Here is a 22,033-nt window from a genome sequence, read left to right on the forward strand (position 1 = left end):
TAAACATTATTACATACTGTTGTCACAGGTAGAAAGGACAGGGCAACAGGTAAACATTTCTCATTCTAAAGAATAGAATTGGTAGGGTCTCAGTTTTTGTTAGGCTGTAAAGACACTGTCCATAAGGTTATAAATGAAGATTACAAGACCTTGAAATTAACAGACTTTCAACTAAAGTATAGGTAATGGTAATGGCAAAGTTGTAATAGACTGTCCCAGAATCACATTCATTTCACCACTGTCAACATATGAAAAGTCATCAGGCAAAGGAGAAAAAAATAGTAAGTCTACAAAAAACCTAAACAAAACAGATTCTATTCCAGAAAAATTGGTGTGGCTACCTTATGACTACTGGTTAAAAATTAATCCATAAGACCAGTCACAGAAACCTATGAACTCCTTCATCCTTGGCCATTTCTGAATACATCGATACCAAATATGTGTACTTTTTAAAAATTCTTCCATTTTCAATGGGACAAGAGAGGGTTATTTGAACTTTTATATTTTTTTAAACTTTTTTTTTACATTTCACTGTTTTTAATAGTCCCCTTAGGGGGATTGAATCTCTTTCCAATCACAGCTAGACCAGTAATTACCATCCCCTATTAATGCCGGCCATGAGCTGGAATTCGCTGGAGGATCATAATGACAAGCATGGGGGTCATCAGCAGACCCTCGGTGGTCATGACAACCCATTGGCAACAGCATACCGTATGTGAGAAGTGACCTTAATGGGTGGGTCCTGGATAAGCAAAAACCCAAACACAACTCACACATCCCAATGATGTTATCGACTCAGCCTTATTCTGGTATTTTGTTAGGATTTTTTGTCCTGAGATATTAAATCCCCTATTGTAAAAACAATGCATAATAATTAGTGATGAGCGAATATACTCGTTACTCGAGATTTCCCGAGCACGCTCAGGTGACCTCTGAGTATTTTTTAGTGCTCGGAGATTTAGTTTTCATCGCTGCAGCTGAATAATTTACAGCTACTAGCCAGCATAAGTCCATGTGTTGCCTGTTTGCTAGAGAATCCCCACATGTAATTGAGCCGGCTAACAGATGTAAATCATTCAGCTGCTGCAAGGAAAACTAAATCTCCGAGCACTTACAAACACTTGGAGGACACCTGATCGTGCTCGGGAAATCTCGAGTAACGAATATATTCGCTCATCACTAATAATAATACATTCTTGCTATTTGCATGACAAAGTATAAGTTTTAAACGGCTAAAGAAATGCTAAATTTCTTACGCAGTAGGTTTTAAAATCGCAATAGTACACAGAAAATTGAACTATGGCTTGTATGCTAGAGGGAATCCTTTGCTCCAGAAGAACAAGACTGCAAACATATTAGTTGTACAATATAATGTGAAGATTTTTCAAGATGTACACTGGGAATTTCACTTCCTATATGAATACAAAATACCAGACTAAGTATGCAAGGATAAAGGAAAACTCCTGCTGATTTTGAAGTTAAAATTCTAAACTTTAATGCATAACACTTAATCACTTCAAAAAGTAGACAAATGTTTTCTGCATATGCTCAGTAACTTATTCATTCTTACTTACTCAGCCAAACTAAACAGAAATCTAGCTTTAGACTAGGAGAGTCAGTTCTTGGAGCTGTATGATCAATATACCATGTAATTTAGGATGTACAGTAAACTGTATGTAGCTGAGAAACTTACTATATGACATTACCATTCATATTGATGTGAACACATCAAAAATTACAAGATCTTAAAATGAAACCCTGAGTAGAAATAATAATAATATTAATAAGAAATAATATGAAACAGTGTTTTATTCTTGCTATTATACTGGCCTTCTTATTCCCTCATTCTTGTATTCTTTATACACAATTATACAACTTACAACATAGTCTGCTTTCAATGGTGTAAATAGATTTGTGCTGTAATTGTTTTCCCTAAAAGATTTCCACATTAGCATGGACTATGTTATAACTCATACAGTAAGTAATGTGCACCAGGACTAGGCCGAATCTCCTTATTCTATGTTTATCTTCAAAGACAGTGTTCTGTTGTAATTAATTGATTTCCAACTTGGTTACTTATTTCTTTATTTTACATCAACTTACATTTATTTTTCTTTGGTTTAAAAAAAAACCAGTCTTGTGTCAAATTAGTCAAACTACATTTTCCAAAGGATAATCTTGTTAAATGCCCACTGAAATGATGTTTAGCGTTATCTCAGAAATGACAGGACTTTTAACCCCTTTCTGTCCTGTGGAGCAATATTACATTGTGACAGCATTACATTTAACAGTACATCACTATTGTGGTCGTCACTTCACAGCATCACTTGCTGGTCTTACTTGTACCATATAGCGGATGCTGCTTTAATGACTGGGATTAGCAATATTGTCCCCTCTCACATACCATAAGGCTCCCCACGACTCAGTCACAGGATGCCAATAGATTGCGGTGACAGCGGAGGGCCTAATAAAAGTCCTTACTTCCAAGCTTGAGCCTTACTAGTCTCTTGTCAATATATACATCTATATTTATAGGTTTTATAGGTGCATTACAGAGGCATTGCAAAGTAGAAGAAACCAAAGTGATGCCATAGACAAGTACCAGTGGCAGACACAGACAGAAGAGGGTCCCCACAAAAGAATAATATATGGGCCCTTTGCAGTACAATAGCTCTTCATAATGCACAATTCCACCTATTTAGGAGGTGTAAGTGGGCCCCTTTACTCTTCGGTCCCTGTGCAGCTGCACATCTTACACCAATTATATGTCTGCTGTGAGGTAGTGACCGGTGTCATATGCGAGGGTCGATATGTATCTCCCAGGATACGGTCAGAGTCCTATTAGACCCACTGGAGAGCTTTGTGGTCACAGCAGGATGCCTGTGAGTTACAGGGCAAAATAAAAGTAAGCGTGGACTTGGTCAAGCTATTAGGACTGGGTATTGTTCAGGAAAAAATGGTATGGTCTTTCATTTTTAAAACAGACTGCAGGAAGGAAGTGGGGCCAGTCTCTTTTTAACACGCCAGGGCTTGGACATGTCCTATGGCCACAGATTCCAGTTTGAGAGAAAAATCATTGCAGCAGAGGGTTGGGTGTGTCAGTGTGGAGTTTGCATGGTGTAGAGCAGACAGCTCTGCAAATGCACTGCCTGTGTGAGGGAACACAGATTCCAGCGGAGCGAACTCCTGGCACCCTGCAGTGTAATACGATTGTACGGTTGCCCTCGGCAACTGGATGCATTTATGGACTGTTTTCTTTTCTGGCTGCGATCTTTGTAAGTTTTTGGAACATTAAACCTACGTTTACTTTTGAACTTTCCTGGGCCACTGCCTCATCACTGCATAGAGTGGACAAAAAAAAAAAAAGAAAAAAAATCTTGAACGGTTGTAAGCATTCTTGCAAGCTGTGCTTATATTATGTTCACAAATATGACTAGACAACAATAGTCTTGCATAAAATAGCACATTAACCCCTTAACAACCGCCGATACGCCTTTTAACGGCGGCCGCTGAGGGTACTTAAACCACAGCGCCGTTAATTAACGGCGCTGTGGAAAAAGTGAATAGCGCCCCCCAGAGTCGGATTTTCTCTGGGGTCTCGGTTGCCGGAGGTAGCCGAGACCCCAGAGAACATGATTCGGGGGTTTTTTACCGACCCCCGAGTTGCGATCGCCGGTAATTAACCGTTTACCGGCAGTCGCAACTAAAAAAAACAAAACGCAATTTGCCATTTAATTTCTCTGTCCTCAGATGTGATCGCACATCGGAGGACAGAGAAATGTGGTCCCCGATAGCCCCCAATACTCACCTACCTCCCCCGGAGCTCCTCGTGGCTCCCGATGGGCGCCGCCATCTTTTTTTGGGGAAATAATGGCGGGCGCATGCGCAGTGCGCCCGCCGCCCGGCACCCGGATGTTCTTTGGGGTCTCGGCTGCCGGGGGTAGCCGAGACCCCAAAGAACATGATCGGGGTCGGTTTTTACCGACCCCTGTTTTGCGATCGCCGGTAATTAACTGTTTACCGGCGACCGCAAAAAAAAAAAAGCGATGTCATTCTCTGTCCTCTGATGTGATCGCACATCAGAGGACAGAGAAATAGGGGGATTCGGGGACCCTGTTATACTTACCGGTGTCCCTGGGTCCTCCTGCTTCTTCTGCTGGCCGCCGGCTTCTTGCTCCGGTAAGAAAATGGCGGGCGCATGCGCAGTGCGCCCGCCATGATCTGCCGGCCGGCAGAAGAAAATTCTTCCTCTTTTTTTATTTTGGTCACTGTGAGATCCTATCACAGTGATCAAAATAAAAAAAATAGTAAATAACCCCCCCTTTATCACCCCCTTAGTAAGAAAAAAATAATAAAATAAAAAAAAAAGTATGAATTTCTATTTTCCAAATAGGGTTAGGGTTAGGGGTAGGGTTAGGGGTAGGGTTAGGGTTAGGGGTAGGGTTAGGGTTAGGGTTAGGAAAAGGGTTTGGGGTAGGGTTAGGGGTAGGATTAGGGGTAGGGTTAGGGTTAGGGGTAGGGTTAGGATATGTGCACACATAGAATGGTTCTCTGCGGATTTTTCCGCAGCGGATTTGATAAATCCGCAGGACCAAAACGCTGCGTTTTTCCTGCAGATTTATCACGGATGTACCGCGGTTTTTGTGCGGATTCCACTGCGGTTTTACACCTGCGGTTTTCTATTATGGAGCAGGTGTAAAACCGCTGCGGAATCAACAGAAAGAATTGACATGCTGCGGAATGTAAACCGCTGCGTTTCCGTGTGGTTTTTTCCGCAGCATGGGCACAGCGTTTTATGTTTCCCATAGGTTTACATTGTACTGTAAACTCATGGGAAACTGCTGCGGACCCACAGCTGCGGAAACGCTGCGGATCCGCAGCAAAATCCGCAACATGTGCACATAGCCTTAGGGTTAGGGTTAGGGCTTGGGTTAGGGTTAGAGCTAGGATTAGGGTTAGAGCTAGGGTTAGGGCTAGGGTTGGGGCTAAAGTTAGGGTTAGGGTTGGGGCTAGGTTTAGGGCTAAAGTTAGGGTTTGTGCTAAAGTTAGGGTTAGGGCTAGGGTTGGGGCTAAAGTTAGGGTTAGAGTTGGGATTAGGATTTGGATTAGGGTTGGCATTAGGGTTACATTTGGGATTAGGGTTAGGTTTGGGATTAGGGTTAAGGCTAGGGTTGGGATAAAGGATAGGGGTGTATTGGGATTAGGGTTAGGTTTTGAGGTTAGGGTTGAGATTAGGATTAGGGGGGTGTTGGGTTTAGGGTTTTGATTAGGGTTATGGTTAGCTTTGGGATTAGGGTTAGGGGTGTTTTGGGGGTTAGGGTTGTGATTAGGATTATGGATCGGGTTGGGATTAGGGTTAGGGGTGTGTTGGGGTTAGGGTTGGAGTTAGAATTGAGGGGTTTCCACTGTTTAGGTACATCAGGGGGTCTCTAAACGCCACAGCCAATTTTGTGTTCAAAAAGTAAAATGGTGCTCCCTACCTTCTGAGCTCTGCCGTGCGCCCAAACAGTGGTTTACCCCCACATATGGGGCATCAGCGTACTCGGGATAAATTGGACAACAACTTTTGGGGTCCAATTTCTCCTGATACCCTTGTGAAAATAAAAACTTGGGGGCTAAAAAATCTTTTTTTGTGGAAAAAAAAAATATTTTTTATTTTCACGACTCTGCATTATAAACTTCTGTGAAGCACTTGGGCATTCAAAGTTCTCACCACACATCTAGATAAGTTTACTTGGGGGGTCTAGTTTCCAAAATGGGGTCACTTCTGGGGGGTCTCTACTGTTTAGGTATATCTGGGGCTCTGCAAATGCAACATAATGCCCGCAGACCATTCTATCAAAGTCTGCATTCCAAAATGGCACTCTTTCCCTTCCGAGCTCAGCCATGCACCTAAACAGTGGTCCCCTAACACATGGGGTATCAGTGTACTCAGGACAAATTGGACAACAACTTTTGGGGTCCAATTTCTCTTGTTACCTTTGTGAAAATAAAAATTGGGGGGCTAAAAAAATCTTTTTTGTGAAAAAAATATTTTTTTTTGTTTTCACGACTCTGCATTATAAACTTCTGTGAAGCACTTGGGCATTCAAAGTTCTCACAACACATCTAGATAAGTTCCGTGCGGGGTCTAGTTTCCAAAATGAGGTCACTTGTGGGGGGTTTCTACTGTTTAGGTACATCGGGGGCTCTGCAAACGCAACATAATGCCTGCAGACCATTCTATCAAAGTCTGCATTCCAAAACGGCACTCTTTCCCTTCCGAGCTCAGCCATGCACCTAAACAGTGGTCCCCCCCACACATGGGGTATCAATGTACTCAGGACAAATTGGACAACAACTTTTGGGGTCCAATTTCTCTTGTTACCTTTGTGAAAATAAAAATTGGGGGGCTAAAAAAATCTTTTTTGTGAAAAAAATATTTTTTTTTGTTTTCACGACTCTGCATTATAAACTTCTGTGAAGCACTTGGGCATTCAAAGTTCTCACAACACATCTAGATAAGTTCCTTGGGGGGTCTAGTTTCCAAAATGAGGTCACTTGTGGGGGGTTTCTACTGTTTAGGTACATCGGGGGCTCTGCAAACGCAACATAATGCCTGCAGACCATTCTATCAAAGTCTGCATTCCAAAACGGCGCTCCTTCCCTTCCAAGCTCTGCCATGCGCCCAAACAGTGGTTTATCCCCCACATATGGGGTATCAGCCTACTCAGCATAAATTGGATAATAAATTTTGGGGTCCAATTTCTCCTGTTACCCTTGTGAAAGTAAAAGTTTGGGGGTGAAAAGATCATTTTTGTGGAAAAAATATGATTTTTTTTATTTTCATGGCTCTACATTATAAACTTCTGTGAAGCAGTTGGGGGTTCCTAGTGCTCACCACACATCTAGATAAGCTCTTTGGGGGATCTAGTTTCCAAAATGGAGTCACTTGTGGGCTGTTTCTACTGTTTAGGTACATCAGGATCTCTGCAAATGCAACATAACACCTGCAGACCATCCCATCAAAGTCTGCATTCCAAGCGGCGCTCCTTCCCTTCCGAGCCATGATGGGTGCCCAAACAGTGCCCTCCCCCCACATATGGGGTATCAGCGTACTCAGGACAAACTGGTCAACAAATTTTGTGGTCCAATGTCTCCTGTTACCCTTGATAAAATAAAAAATTGCAGGCTAAAAATCATTTTTGAGTGAAAAAAAAGGATTTTTTATTTTCACGGCTCTACGTTATAAACTTCCGTGAAGCACCTGGGGGTTTAAAGTGCTCACCACACATCTAGATAAGTTCCTTAAGGGGTCTAGTTTCCAAAATGGTGTCATTTGTGGGTTTCCACTGTTTAGGCACATCAGGGGCTCTACAAACGCGACATGGCATCCGATCTCAATTCCAGCCAATTCTACATTGAAAAAGTAAAACGGCACTCCTTCTCTTCCAAGCTCTGCAGTGCGCCCAAACAGTGGTTTACCCCCACAAATGGGGTATCGACGTACTCAGGAGAGGTTGTACAACAACATTTGTTGTCTAATTTCTCCTGTTACCCTTGTGAAAATAAAAATTTGGGGGCAAAAAGATCATTTTTGTAGAAAAAATGTGATTTTTTATTTTCACGGCTCTACGTTATAAACTTCCGTGAAGAACCTGGGGGATCAAAGTGCTCACCACACATCTAGTTAAGTTCCTTATGGGGTCTAATTTCCAAAATGGTGTCACTTGTGGGGGGTTTCCACTGTTTAGGCACATCAGGGGCTCTCCAAACGCGACATGGCGTCCGATCTCAATTCCAGCCAATTCTACATTGAAAAAGTAAAACGGCACTCCTTCTCTTCCAAGCTCTGCATTGCGCCCAAACAGTGGTTTACCCCCACATATGGGGTATCGATGTACTCAGGATAAATTGCACAACAATTTTTGTGGTCTAATTTCTCCTGTTACCCTTGTGAAAATAAGAATTTGTGGGCGAAAATATCATTTTTGTGTAAACAAATGCGATTTTTTATTTTCACGGCTCTACGTTATAAACATCTGTGAAGCACTTGGGGGCTCAAAGTGCTCACAACACATCTAGTTAAGTTCCTTAAGGGGTCTAGTTTCCAAAATGGTGTCACTTGTGGAGCGTTTCCACTGTTTAGGCACATCAGGGGCTCTCCAAACGTGAAATGGCATCCAATCTCAATTCCAGCCAATTCTGCATTGAAAAAGTCAAACGGCGCTCCTTCTCTTCCAAGCTCTGCGGTGCGCCCAAACAGTGGTTTACCCCCACATATGGGGTATCAGCGTATTCTGGAGAAATTGCACAACAAAATGTATGGTTAAATTTCTGTTTTTACACTTGTGAAAATAAAAAAATATGGTTCTGAATTAAAGTGTTTGCAAAAAAAGTTAAATGTTCATTTTTTCCTTCCACATTGTATGAGTTCCTGTGAAGCACCTAAAGGGTTAATAAACTTCTTGAATGTGGTTTTAAGTACCTTGAGGGGTTCAGTTTTTAGAATGGTGTCACACTTGGTTATTTTCTATCATATAGACCCCTCAAAATGACTTCAAATGTGATGTGGTCCCTAAAAAAAAATGGTGTTGTAAAAATGAGAAATTGCTGGTCAAATTTTAACCCTTATAACTCCCTAAGGCTACGTTCACATTTGCGTTGTGCGCCGCAGCGTCGGCGCCGCAGCGCACAACGCAAACAAAAACGCGGCAAAACGCACGCTAAAACGCTGCGTTTTGCGCCGCATGCGTCGTTTTTGGCCGCAAGTTGGACGCAAAAAAAATGCAACTTGATGCGTTTCTTGCGTCCAACGCTTGCGGCCATGCGGCGCTAAACGCAGCACAACGCATGTCCATGCGCCCCCATGTTAAATATAGGGGCGCATGACACATGCGGCGCCGCTGTGGCGCCCGACGCTGCGGCGCTGACCGCAAATGTGAACGTAGCCTAACAAAAAAAATGTTGTTTCCAAAATTGTGCTGATGTAAAGTAGACATGTCAGAAATGTTATTTATTAACTAGTTTGTGTGACATATCTCTCTGATTTAAGGGCATAAAAATACAAAGTTTGAAAATTGCAAAATTTTAAAAATTGTCACCATATTTCCATTTTTTTCATAAATAATCGCAAATAATATCGAATAAATGTTACCACTAGCATGAAGTACAACATGTCACAAAAAAACAATCTCAGAATCAGCAGGATCCGTTAAAGCGTTCCAGAGTTATAACCTCATAAATTGACAGTGGTCAGAATTGTAAAAATTGGCTCGGTCATTAAGTACCAAATTGGCTCTGTCACTAAGGGGTTAAGTAGTACTTGCCTTCAGAAGCTTGTGCATGATGTTTAAGAAGATGAGACTGCAGAGCCCAGTGATTGGCAGCAGCAGTCTCATGTCGCTGACAGTAAGCTGAAGCTGCAGGCAAGTAAACAAAAATCAGTGGGAAGCAATGGTGACGCCATGCTGGAGCAGCACTGTCTTCAACAAAAAAGTATTGCCTATTTTAAAGAAAAATCAGCATTTTCCTGCATTTTTTTTAATGTAAAAAATTTTAGGTCTCATTCAGATGTCCACGATTTTTTCAAACTTAAAAACACTAGCCATTTTTCATAAATATTTTGAATCAAATTGTCAGCAGTGTTTGGTCATTGTGTCAGTTTTTACCATCAGTTATTAAAGAAGCACTCCACTGCTGTAGCCTGGAACCTAAAAGCTCAGACTTACTCTTGGGCTGATCTAAGTCCATAACAAGACCATTTAGTTCACTTTGCGTTATAAGGTGTGGATTAGTTGTGGTTGCTGACAGAAAGGCTGGATCATGAGAGGAAGATGCTTCATGACACCAGGACCCTCTTCATCCTCACTTGACGTGACTGAAAATGTTTCTGGTGCTTTTGGAACCGACAGTTCTTCTGTATGCGGTACTGGGCGTATGGCAGGTGGAATGTTTGGATACTGTAAAGTCCACTTCCTCTTCCTTGAAGCTCCTTTCCTAATGGGCGTCACCGTGAAGAATAACAATTGGTAGTGTGATTGGTTGGCTCTCTCCAGATCATTGGGATTGCAAAAGGCATAGATTGCGTCTTCCAATGCTACCAACAGGTAATACGTGATGCACATCTATTGCAGCATATGTGTTCAGGCCAACTCATGCCCTGATCTCCCATTCAGCAGTCAAAATACAGAGTGAAGGCTTTCGTTATCATGGTAGTAAAGTTTTACCTTTGTGACAAAAAAGTGACTCTGCATATATAGCAAAAACTAACTTTGTTAATGCAAGAATGAGGCATATCTGAAAAAAAACATGTATAAATATGTCAATCTGCTAAGAAATCCTTAAACTGTATACCTTAGAGAGAGCATTTATAATTGTAGGTGATGCAACTATAATTTGGATTACATCATCGGAGCTGAGTTGATGTTTTTTGATTGGTCACCATAAGATGATAGAATACTGAAGGCTCAATAGACTAAATAGATGATGTAATAGGCTAGCTACTAACAATGCAATAATGATTATGAGATAATAAAGATGCAATATTTATATAGGCCTGCATGAAAAATGAAATATGTAATTACAACCTCCTCTGGTTCTTGAAAATGAAAGCCAATCAGCAAATGTAAGCATCATATTCCTTATCAGCACCACAAACTTACTTAAGTTCAACTGTTTTTGTCTGAACCAATTTGGCTCTAGAACAGTGTTATTCCACTCCATTCCAAAATCATGCCATGATCTTCATCTATATTATTATTATCAGCATTTTTATCTATTTTTAGAGCACCATTGAATCCATGGTGCTGTACATCAGAAGTGGTTACATTCAAGATACAAATAAAATGTAAAATATGGTGAACAAGCTAACAATGTAGACTGGTACACAAAGAAGAGGGCTGTGCTGTGCCCTTGCAAGCTTACAGTCTACAGGAAGCTATGAGCTGTATGTAATAATAATAATAATAATAATAATAAGAGTAATAATAATTTTGATTATAGGCTGTAGCTGTGTTTACTCTCAAAGCACTTAATCTGCACTCTAAGTATTCCAGTGTTATGTGTGTCCACCAAGATCACCATATAAATTCCATGATTAAGACCATGAAAGTTGAAACGCATAGGATTTGTTCCCTGCACTGTGATTGCTCACTTCTGCTTATCTGTGCTTTTTAACATGATGCCTAAATAAACGTAAAGTTTTAAGAACCATATCTCCTGTGGTCGCAGGAGACAACTTTTCTTGCATATTGGATATAAATGACAATACCCACAATCCTCTACAGGCTGCAGACACTGACAAAACAGTTTTTAAAAATGTATCTACAATTTACACTGTGTGCAGAATTATTAGGCAAGTTGTATTTTAGAGGATTATTTTTATTATTGATCAACAACTATGTTTTCTCAATCAACCCAAAAGACTCATAAATATCAAAGCTTAAAATTTTTCTAAGTTGGAGTGGGTTTTTTTAGATTTGGCTATCTTAGGAGGATATCGGTTTGTGCAGGTAACTATTAATGTGCAGAATTATTAGGCAACTTAATAAAAACCAAATATATTTCCATCTCACTTGTTTATTTTCACCAGGTAAACCAATATCACTGCACAAAATTTAGAAATAAACATTTCTGACATGCAAAAACAAAACCTAAATAAATTAGTGACCAATATAGCCATCCATAGATTCTGTCAGTTGCTTGATCTGTTTACGATCAACATTGCGTGCAGCAGCCACCACAGCCTCCCAGACATTGTTCCGAGAGGTGTACTGTTTTCCCTCCCTGTAGATCTCACATTTTATGAGAGAACACAGGTTCTCTATGGGGTTCAGATCAGGTGAACAAGGGGGCCATGTCATTATTTTTTCTTCTTTGAGACCTTTACTAGCCAGTCACGCTGTGGAGTAGTTGGAGGCATGTTATGGAGCATTGTCCTGCATGAAAATCATGTTTTTCTTGAACGATACAGACTTCTTCCTGTACAACTGCTTGAAGAACTTGTCTTCCAGAAACTAGCAGTAGGTCTGGGAGATGAGCTTTACTCCATCCTCAACCCGAAAAGGTTCCACAAGTTCACCTTTGATGATACCGGCCCATACCAGTACCCTACCTCCACCTTGCTGGTGTCTGAGTCGGAGTGGAGCTCTCTGCCCTTTACTGATCTAGCTTCTGGCCCATCCAGAGTCACTCTCATTTCATCAGTCCATAAAACCTTTGAAAAGTCAGTCTTAAGATATTTCTTGGCCCAGTCTTGACATTTTATCTTATGTTTCTTATTCAAAGGTGGTCGTTTTTCAGCCTTCCTTACCTTGGCCATGTCCCTGAGTATCGCACACCTTGTGCTTTTTTGTTACTCTAGTAACATTGCAGCTCTGAAACATGGCAAAACTGGTGGCAAATGGCATCTTGGAAGCCTCACGCTTGATTTTCCTTAATTCATGGGCAGTTATTTTGCACCTTTTTTGCCCAACATGCTTCTTGCAACTCTATTGGCAATTTGCCATGAAACACTTGATTGTTCGGTGATTACGCTTCAAAAGTTTGGCAATTTCAAGACTGCTGCATCCCTCTGCAAGACATCTCACAATTTTGGACTTTTCAGAGCCCATCAAATCTCTCTTCTGACCCATTTTGCCAAAGGAAAGGAAGTTGCCTAATAATTAAGCACACCTTATATAGGGTTTTGATGTCATTAGACAACACTCCACCTAATTACAGAGATGCACATCACCTGATTTACTTGATTGGTAGTTGGCTCTCAAGCATGAACAGCTTGGAGTAGGACAACATGTATAAAAAGTATCATGTGATCAAAATACAACTTGCCTAATAATTCTGCACACAGTGTATCTAAATAATAAAATATAGTAAAAAATAATCCAGCGTTCAGGGGCAGATGGGGCACTTTTTAATCAGCTGATGCCATCATCTGACTCAACTTTCATGCCTTTTGCATATTGTTGTTGATTTACTTCACATATAGCTAAGATAACCAGGCAGGACTTGGAGTCAGCAGAATTGAATTTCTAAACTGATCTGCTAGCCTTGGAATATTGACTTCTGGTAGGTAGGTAGCCTTGTCATCAGTTGTGGCACCATAAATACATTGTATGTCAGTTATTGAGGTTTGGGGACTGTTTTAATGGTTGATATTAAAGAAGAAAGACCATCAAAGTCTTTATCATTGATATGTTGCGGTCATCTTATTATGTGGCACTGAGTACTTCCAATTGCTCATTTTGCCTTTCTACCCAGCTAATTCTTCTCTTTTTCTACTCTATACAGAAGCAGGAAATTTCTTGTTACAGCACTCATTATTCCCTTCTTCAACTCCTGACCAAGCTGGTCGACTTCTCCACCCTGGCATGGACTTTTACAGTGACTTATAACTTGTACAGGGAAAATTGACCTCCTGTTTCTTCATAGAGCCAGTCATTTTTTAATCACGTGATAGCATAGACCTAAAGAAAAACAGAAGAATTATCTGGGTAGAAGGGAAAATGAGCAATTGTAAGTACACAGTGCTGTATAATATGATGATTGCAATATATTCGAAGGATAATAACTTTGATGGGAGTGCCTCTTTATTGCATGCTAGTAACATTCACTATGAATGTATGATTTAATAATTTGTGAAAATACATATATGTTAGTATCTTTATGGCTCTTCTAAGGCTCCAGTTCTAGCTATACTGCAGAGTCTTGTAATAGGACACTTTTTTTCTTGCTGGTTTATCATGTTGTAGCTTGTATGATGGAGAATCCATTTTTAGTGTGCAGCCTTTTTGTGGTCAAATGTGTGTTGTCAGAGACTTCATGAAAAAGTCATTGGTTTTCCTCCCATCCTCTTTCACTGTCAGCCAGAATCATGTCATAAATAGTCACTTGTCGAGCAAGATATCAATCTATCCAGGTATCACCCACTTCCTGTCTCTGGCCATATGTTTCTGTTATTTATGTCAAGAAAATAGCATTTACACAACCGCTGCTAGTTGTTTACAGAAGTTTAACTCCTCTGATATGGTCCCGCTTGTGTTGCATGCTTTTAACCCATAGATAATACATGAACTTGTACATTTTAAAATATGCTTACACATGCATGAAAGAATAAGCACATAACTGAAGTGACAGCACCATCTGCTAAATACAGTTGATGCGAGGAGGAAATGGCCAGTATATAATAGTGAGTGTATGAAGACATGATATTAATAATATTTCTCCAAGTGTATGTCTAATTTACTGACCAAATGGATTGTAGCCATTTCAAGAGCAAACAGTCCATGTAAGCAATTTGTTGGAGCTGCTGTTGTCCACTACACGTGTTTTTGAAATCTGATACGAATCATGCACTTGTCACTTTCACCTCTTTTTCCACATTCTCTGATTATTTGCATTAGTAATCTTAAAATGTTTCTACTTGCAGAAAATAAAACATTAGAGAGTGTCTAGTTAGTGGAGTTGAGAAGAAGACGCCTGAATGACACTAAACCTTTGGAAAATAGCAATTTCCAAGAGGCATGGCTGTGATTGGCTGGCAAGTAATGGGAAAAATAAAAAAATAAATTAAACAAAGATGTGAGGTCTTACCTATTCTTGATAACCAGCTTAGGCAAAACTGACAACTATGGGCTGCAGCCCTCAGCGGCCAACTTTATCTTGACTGATTACACAGGTCTACAAAAAATATTTTTTGTAATCATCGCAGGTGACTTTATATTTTTCTGAATCATCTTTTTGTCCCGCTAGTCTAGCGGTGGATACCGCGTCGCACTAGTACAAGCCGGCACTGGTCTCTTGATATCTTGCTGTGGACATTTTTACCAGCACTTCATTACCTTGAGCAATTTACGCTGCACTAGTGCCGTACATTTTACACGACGTCTAAGGGACGCCTCTATATCTTGTTGAAGACGAATACCTAGAATTGGGAAGAACTAAATCAGAGAGACAGACACACGTTGTCTTTCCAAGATAATAATGAATCCGCCTTTATTTTCTCGATGCCTTCTTTTATAGCCCAAAATGGGAAAAACAACGTTACATAATAAATTGGCACATATGCATGATTTACACAATGGGTTGTCATATACATCCTGGGACATAAGATAGATTAGACAAAAGAATGTTGGGGAGTCTTTGCACATGCCTGTGGTTTTATGAGATGACTGACCATTTACATTTTTGGGTGTTTTCAAACAGAAAAACAGAGTCTGGGCAACAACAACCAGACATCCTTGACATTTTCTGGGAATTATTGACCACTGTTATTTAAGATATCCGGGAAATGAGACTCAGATGATAACCTTGTGCAATACTTTGTTTTTCTGCTATTTTTCTGATATTTAATGAAAATGAAGATTAACCATTTCTTTAACAATCTTCCTTATGGAAATTGTTACTGAAGAAGGCCAGACATTGAGGCCGAAATGTTTATTTTGATGACTACAATAAAATCACAAAAAACCTCATTTAAGTTGAGTGCCTAAGTTTATCTTTCTCTATATATGGCTTTGGACCCTACTAAGGCACCATATCCGGATAGTGCATGTGGTTTTCTCTTATACTGCAGATCCCTGTAGAGGCCTGTCTCCTGTCAGAGTCTCACATACCATTCATTACTGCCATCACCATCCTTTTCTGACTGACTCAAATCTTCTGACTGACTCAGTTAAATAAAGATGCTACGCCCATGGACTTATATTGTGATTCTATTAATATAGTCCTTAAAGGGACACTGTCACTCCCTCCAGCCGTTATAAACTAAAAGAGCCACCTTGTGCAGCAGTAAAGCTGCATTCTACCAAGGTGGCTCTTTTAGTTTTTGTTGCTGTTATTCCCCAAATAAAGGTATTTATAATTCTGCCCAAATACCTTTCTTTAGACCTGGAGGCAGGTCTGGACCCCCCTCTTTGAAGCGCCAACCTGCCGTCAGTCATATCTTCTGGGGCGCTGGTCGCCGCCCCCTCAGCGCTGTTTTCCTTGGAAATCCGGCACCTGCGCTGTGCTCTTCTGCCTTGGGCAGGCGCATTGAGCATTGGCCGTCTGACCTCACCTGCTGGGTTGCAGACTGCGCCTGTGCGGGCAGTGCGGCCACCCAGCTACTGAATCCCCGCCCCACAGAGTGTTATGCATTATGCACAGTGCGGGGCTGGGATTCCTGGGCATGCGCACTGCACTTGTCAGATGCTCCCCCAGGTCCCCCACCTTCCAGCGCACAGCGCAGGTGCTGGATTTCCAAGGAAAACAGCGCTGAAGGGGCGGCGACCAGCGCCCCAGAAGATATGACTGACGGCAGTTTGGCGCTTCAAAGAGGGGGGTTCAGACCTGCCTCCAGGTCTAAAGAAAGCCTAAGAAAACCTCTTTTAGAAAATCAATAAAAGTATTCGAAATATATATTAGCATGCATTAGGAAAAAAAAGACTAAACAAATGAATGTATTGGAGTTGAAAGAAGCCAGAATAAAGCTACAGTATTTAGACTATTTGTGCTTTTTAAAATTAGTTCATTTTTTTTTAAAAGGAGAGAATACCAGTGAAAATCTCTATATTCCTTGTGAATAAAATGGATTACAAGTGGCAACTATTTCAGATGTAGCACATTTTTGTAGTACATACTGTAATTGTATTGGCAATTTGTAATATCTTTCAATTTTTCAGGTTAGATATTTTTTAGTTGATAAAATTTCTGGTTTGGCTTTTATCCTAAGTCATGTGACAAGGCTCGTTAAAGGGTCGACATTGACTGTTAGGGTTGCTACTTCCAATAGGTGGCACAAGAGTTCTAGTCCTCTTCCTCTCTGAAGAGACAATTTGCATATTTTCCAGAGGAGAATTGCGGCTTTAAGTCTCCTCACCTCGACATGCTTAACATGTCACTCTCCGCAAGGAGAAACAATCCTTCTTGGATCCCGGTCAGACGCCTCTAAATCAGCCAAACCAGATCTCCACTTTACACTGATGAGGGGCAGCACCCCGAAACACAGTGTCTGCAAATTGAGATTCTGGTTTGGCTTTTATCCTAAGTCATGTGACAAGGCTTGTTAAAGGGTCGACATTGACTGTTAGGATTGCTACTTCCAATAGGTGGCACTAGAGTTCTAGTCCTCGTCCTCTCTGAAGAGACAATTTGCTCAATTCTCTTGTTTAAAATTCAGCAAAACTTCTTTAATTATTATAACTTCAACTTTTCAATCATTATACTTGTCAAAACATTAAAGGGATTTTCCACTACTAAGATAGTGAAGGCCTATTCTCTGGCTTGCTCATCAATATTAGATCATTATGGTTGAACACCTGACATCCCCATAGATCAGCTGTTACCAGCATCACCCTACAAATTTGTATAGTGATCTGGAGTACCAAGTAACAGCTGTTAAAAAGTGTATCAAAGCTCCATACACTGCTTCCAGAGCTTTTAAAGGTTGATCAGTGGTAGTGTGATGTGTTGTACCTCCATCAATCTGATATTGCTGACTTATACTAATGATAGATCATCAAAATCTTTTAACTACTTCCCAGCAACTTAACTAAAGTGAGATAACATATATTTATTTTTACTGTAAGCCCTTTGTTAGTTGTTTAGATCCCAGATAGAAATGGGACCAAACATTTCAGAAAATACAGAATCCAAACAGGTGGCATCCTGTAGTGATTTTCTGAGCTGCCCTTGTCATCCTTGTTGAAATCCTTGTCATAAAATAGCATAGTCAACACCAGTTTCTTTCATCAATGCTTGCATGTGCAAGCAGTTTTACATATTAAACAGAAGCTTTACGAAGTAAGTTTACCCAGGCCGTGAAATAATTTCCAGTGACATGTTTACCTCTGCCCCCACTCTAGTTTAAATTTATCCTCTGATTTTATTTTTTGTTTAATAAAGAAACATGAAAAATACTTGTAAATGATAGGTGAATATTTTAGAAAAATATTTAGAATTGAGAGTCCTCAGTGGACTCTCAATTCTAAATATTTTTCTATCTACTGGCTAACACGGTACCAAGATATATATCTTTCCTGTAGGTGAATATTTAGAAATTCTAATTCAGCATCTTTGCCTATTTTTTCCAAAGTTGATTTGCCATTAATCACAAGTACTCCAATTGCCCTGAAAAGACATACATAACATTTTGAGGTCTCCTATGACTGCATAAAAACCCTTTAAAATGCAAACATAGCCATTGTAATGACAAAGTGATTTCAATATTTATGGACTTTTTATGCTTTTTAAAATGAAAAAAAACATCCAACAATGATTCATTTTTGGGGGGCAGATTCCTCTCTTGCTGGTGTTTATCCACAAGCTGTAAAAATGGAAGTACCGTATATACTCGAGTACAAACTGACCTGAGTATAAGCAGAGACCCCTAATTTTGCCACAAAAACTTGGGAAAACTTATTGACTCAAGTCGAGCATGGTGGCTCAGTGGATAGCACTGCAGCCTTGCCGTGCTGGAGTCCTGGGTTCAAATCCCACCAAGGACAACATCTGCAAGGAGTTTGTATGTTCTTCCTGTGCTTGCGTGGGTTTCTTCCGGGTACTCTCGTTTCCTCCCACTTTCCAAAGGCATATTGATAGGGAATTTAGATTGTGAGCCCCAATGAGGACAGTGATGATAATGTGTGCAAACTGTAAAGCGCTGCGGAATATGTTAGCGCTATATAAAGATTATTATTATTAATCAGGAGCCCCATATAATGCTCCATACAAAAATATGCCCCATCTAATGATGCACAAAGGTTAATAAGGGCCCCATAAGATTCTCCATATTAAAATATGCACCATATAATGCTGCATAAAAGGTTAATGATCGCCCCATATGATGCTTCATAGAATAATATGCCCCGTATGCTGCTCCATAAAGGTTGATTGTCCCATAGAATAATATGCCCCATATAATGCTCCATAAAAGTTGATGGCCCCATATGATGCTCCATAGAATAATATGCCCCATATGCTGCTCGATAAAGGTTGATGGCCCCATATGATGTTCCATAGAATAATATGCTCCATATGCTGTTGCAATAAAAAAAAAAAAACAAACAACATACTCACCTCTCCTCGCTGGGGGCCAGGTGCCGGTGTCCTGAGCTGGCGGGGACACTGGCACACTATGGGGGCAAGGTGCTGGTGTCATCACTGGCTCAGGCCCCCAGCACTTGCGATATTTACCTGTCCCCTTTCCACCATCGCGCGCCGCTGTGTCTTCCGGGTCCTCTGGCTGTGACTGTTCAGGCAGAGCGTGTGCGCACTAACCACGTCACAGCCAGAGGACGAGGAAGACAGAGAGGAATGGGCAGAGGTGAATATTGCATGGCTAACCCTCCCCCGTCATACTCACCCCCTCCTGATGTGGTATCTGCACATCCCTGCTTCTCCAATGGTCTCTGGCGCTGGCAGCTTGCTCCTGTTTTCAGTGGTCACATTGTACCACTCACTAAAGTATTTAATATGCACTCCATGCCTATGGGAGTGGAATTGTGCTCATATTCATTACTTTAATGAGCGGTACCATGTGACCGCTGAACACAGGAAGAGCAACCAGTGCCAGAGACTATCTGAGAAGCAGGGACGTGCAGAGACCACGCCAGGAGGGGGCGAGTATGATGTGACAGCCGCAACCTTTGCCGCCCCCCCTCCCCTGCCGACCCCTGGGACAATGACTCGAGTATAAGCCGAGAGGGGCACTTTCAGCTTAAAAAAAATGGGCTGAAAATCTCAGCTTATGCTCGAGTATATACGGTATTTTTGTCAAATGTTGGTTAAAAAGATATTCCTTTTTTGGGCAGTAGCCTCAAGTTTGTTGTTCAGAAAATAAAAATGCAATAAAATGTTACTATACCTTCAAAAAACGATCCCTTTTTTGAATCAGCAACATGTTTGTTGTTAGGTAAAGGAAGAACTAATAACTTTAAACAAGGTGTCCTAAAGTTATCCCTTTTTGAGAGCTGCAACATTTTTCCTGTTGGAAAGGGAGGAAGCAATAGCTTTTTAATAAGCCTTCCATAAATGTATTTATTATACTGGGATCAGTAACACGCTGTTTGGAAAATGAAATCAGGTGGCAAGCTGATTTAAAGGGCAAATATTAACTTTTGAGATTGCTATTTCTAAAAGGTGACACTAGAGTTCCTGTCCTCTTCCTCTTTAAAGAGTATACTTAAATTCCCAGCGGAGCATTTCATGGCTCAAGAGTCTCCTTACAACATCCACAAAGAGTACTTTACCCTTTAGATCCCCGGTTAGAAGCCAAATAAGACCTCCTGCTTTGCACTGATAAACAACAGACATCCTAAAACACAAAGTGATGGCAAATTGAGTTTGTGGATTGGTTTCCTATATGAGTCATGTGACAAAGCCTTTTAAAGAGTCAACATTGACTTCTAGCAGCAATCCATCCAATAGGTGGCACTAGATTTCCTGTCATCATTCTCTCTCAAGAAGTTGTTTGCATTTTTACATTTTCAGAAGAGCATTGTATGGCTTGTAAGTACCATGGGAGAGTACCAACTTGGCATAAGGAGGAGTGCAAGTCTCCTTATACCAAATTGGTTCTCTCCATAAGGAAAAACCTTACCCCTTAGAAAATGAAGAAGCAACGGCTTTGTAACAAGCTGCGCAAAAATTTTACCTTTGAAAAGTTTTAAATATTAATACCCTGTCCATGGTAGGGTTCTTATCAACAGTACAGAATTGCAATAGAACAAGATGAACTGGAAAAAGTGGGAATATCTATCAGGAGTGGCAGGGACAACAACCGTTCAACATAAAATATACTTGGTCAGGCAAGGAGATGTCTGGCATCTGGTAGTGCTTTACAATACAATGGAAAAGCAGGATATGTCTGGTTGACTGGTTGTTTTCTTCATAGAGGCAGCAACTGGTCAGTATAGAAAAGGATTGGACTGGCAGGAGATGTGTGGCAGTGTAGGGCCATCACTGATAGCTCCGGCAGCAGCAGCACAGAGAAGTGTAAATATGTGGGGACATCAGCACTTGTGGCATCAAAGAACAGTACAGATGACAATAGACTAGCAGATTCTTTGGCAAATCTAATTATTAGCATCAACCATATGACATGAATGAATACTTGCACAGATTCATGCTTGATTCATTTTGACAAATGTACGTTTTTTCACACTTGTTGAAGACCATCTGTTCAGTTTGGGTGTGACAAACTCAACTACTGCACTAAATACCTTCTCAGACATTAAATTGGTGGCTGGACAAGACAAAAGCTTATTACAAACTGGAAGAGTTGTTGCCACTAGTCTAATATGCTGACCAAGAAGTCCATGTGGTTGGGGCTTAGGGTATTTTATCAGATAAAAGACACTGACTGAATCTATTTTTTTCTAGTAGTTCATCTTTGTGTGCTGATATGCATCAGGTTGGCACAGAAGCTTAAAGAGCACTTGGTTAATCATGTCGTGTATACGGTAATCACAGTGTTGGCTGGCTTGGCTACTTTTTGCAGCAGTAGCAATAACAAAGGTGGGAGAGTTAAGATGTGTCTTATATATGCAAATTGCCTCTTCTGAGAAAAAGAGGACTTAACTCTATAGCGCCACCTGTTGGAAGTAGCGATCCTGCAAGTCACAATCAACCCTCTAACGAGTCGTGCAATATGACTTAGGATAAAAGCCAAATCAGTATCTCAATTCGCAGACACGGTGTTTATGTGTGTGTGTGTGTTATGGTTTAACCTCTCTGGTAGCAGCATGGGTGCGCATCAGCAAAAGGTTTTTATATCAAAACAGCATTAAGTTTATTGTACATCATAAACTTTACAGCTCAAAAAGAAAAGCATCCTTTCTCCAGTACAAATGAATAACATAAAGGGTCCTTTTCTTCAGGCACAATGTGCCAAAATAAATGTAGCAGCCTCACCAATCTCGGTATTCCAGACATTATCAGCTCATGCTATTTTAAACTTGTTCATCAAACAAGCAACTCCTCTCTGCTATACATAAGTTTTTGCATAAGCGTTGTAGTAGTTTAATTTATTTACCACAACAATACTGTTGGCTGTTGCCACAACATCCTTTTGGGG

The sequence above is a fragment of the Ranitomeya variabilis genome, chromosome 6, assembly GCF_051348905.1.
Source record: "Ranitomeya variabilis isolate aRanVar5 chromosome 6, aRanVar5.hap1, whole genome shotgun sequence".
NCBI lineage: Eukaryota > Metazoa > Chordata > Amphibia > Anura > Dendrobatidae > Ranitomeya > Ranitomeya variabilis.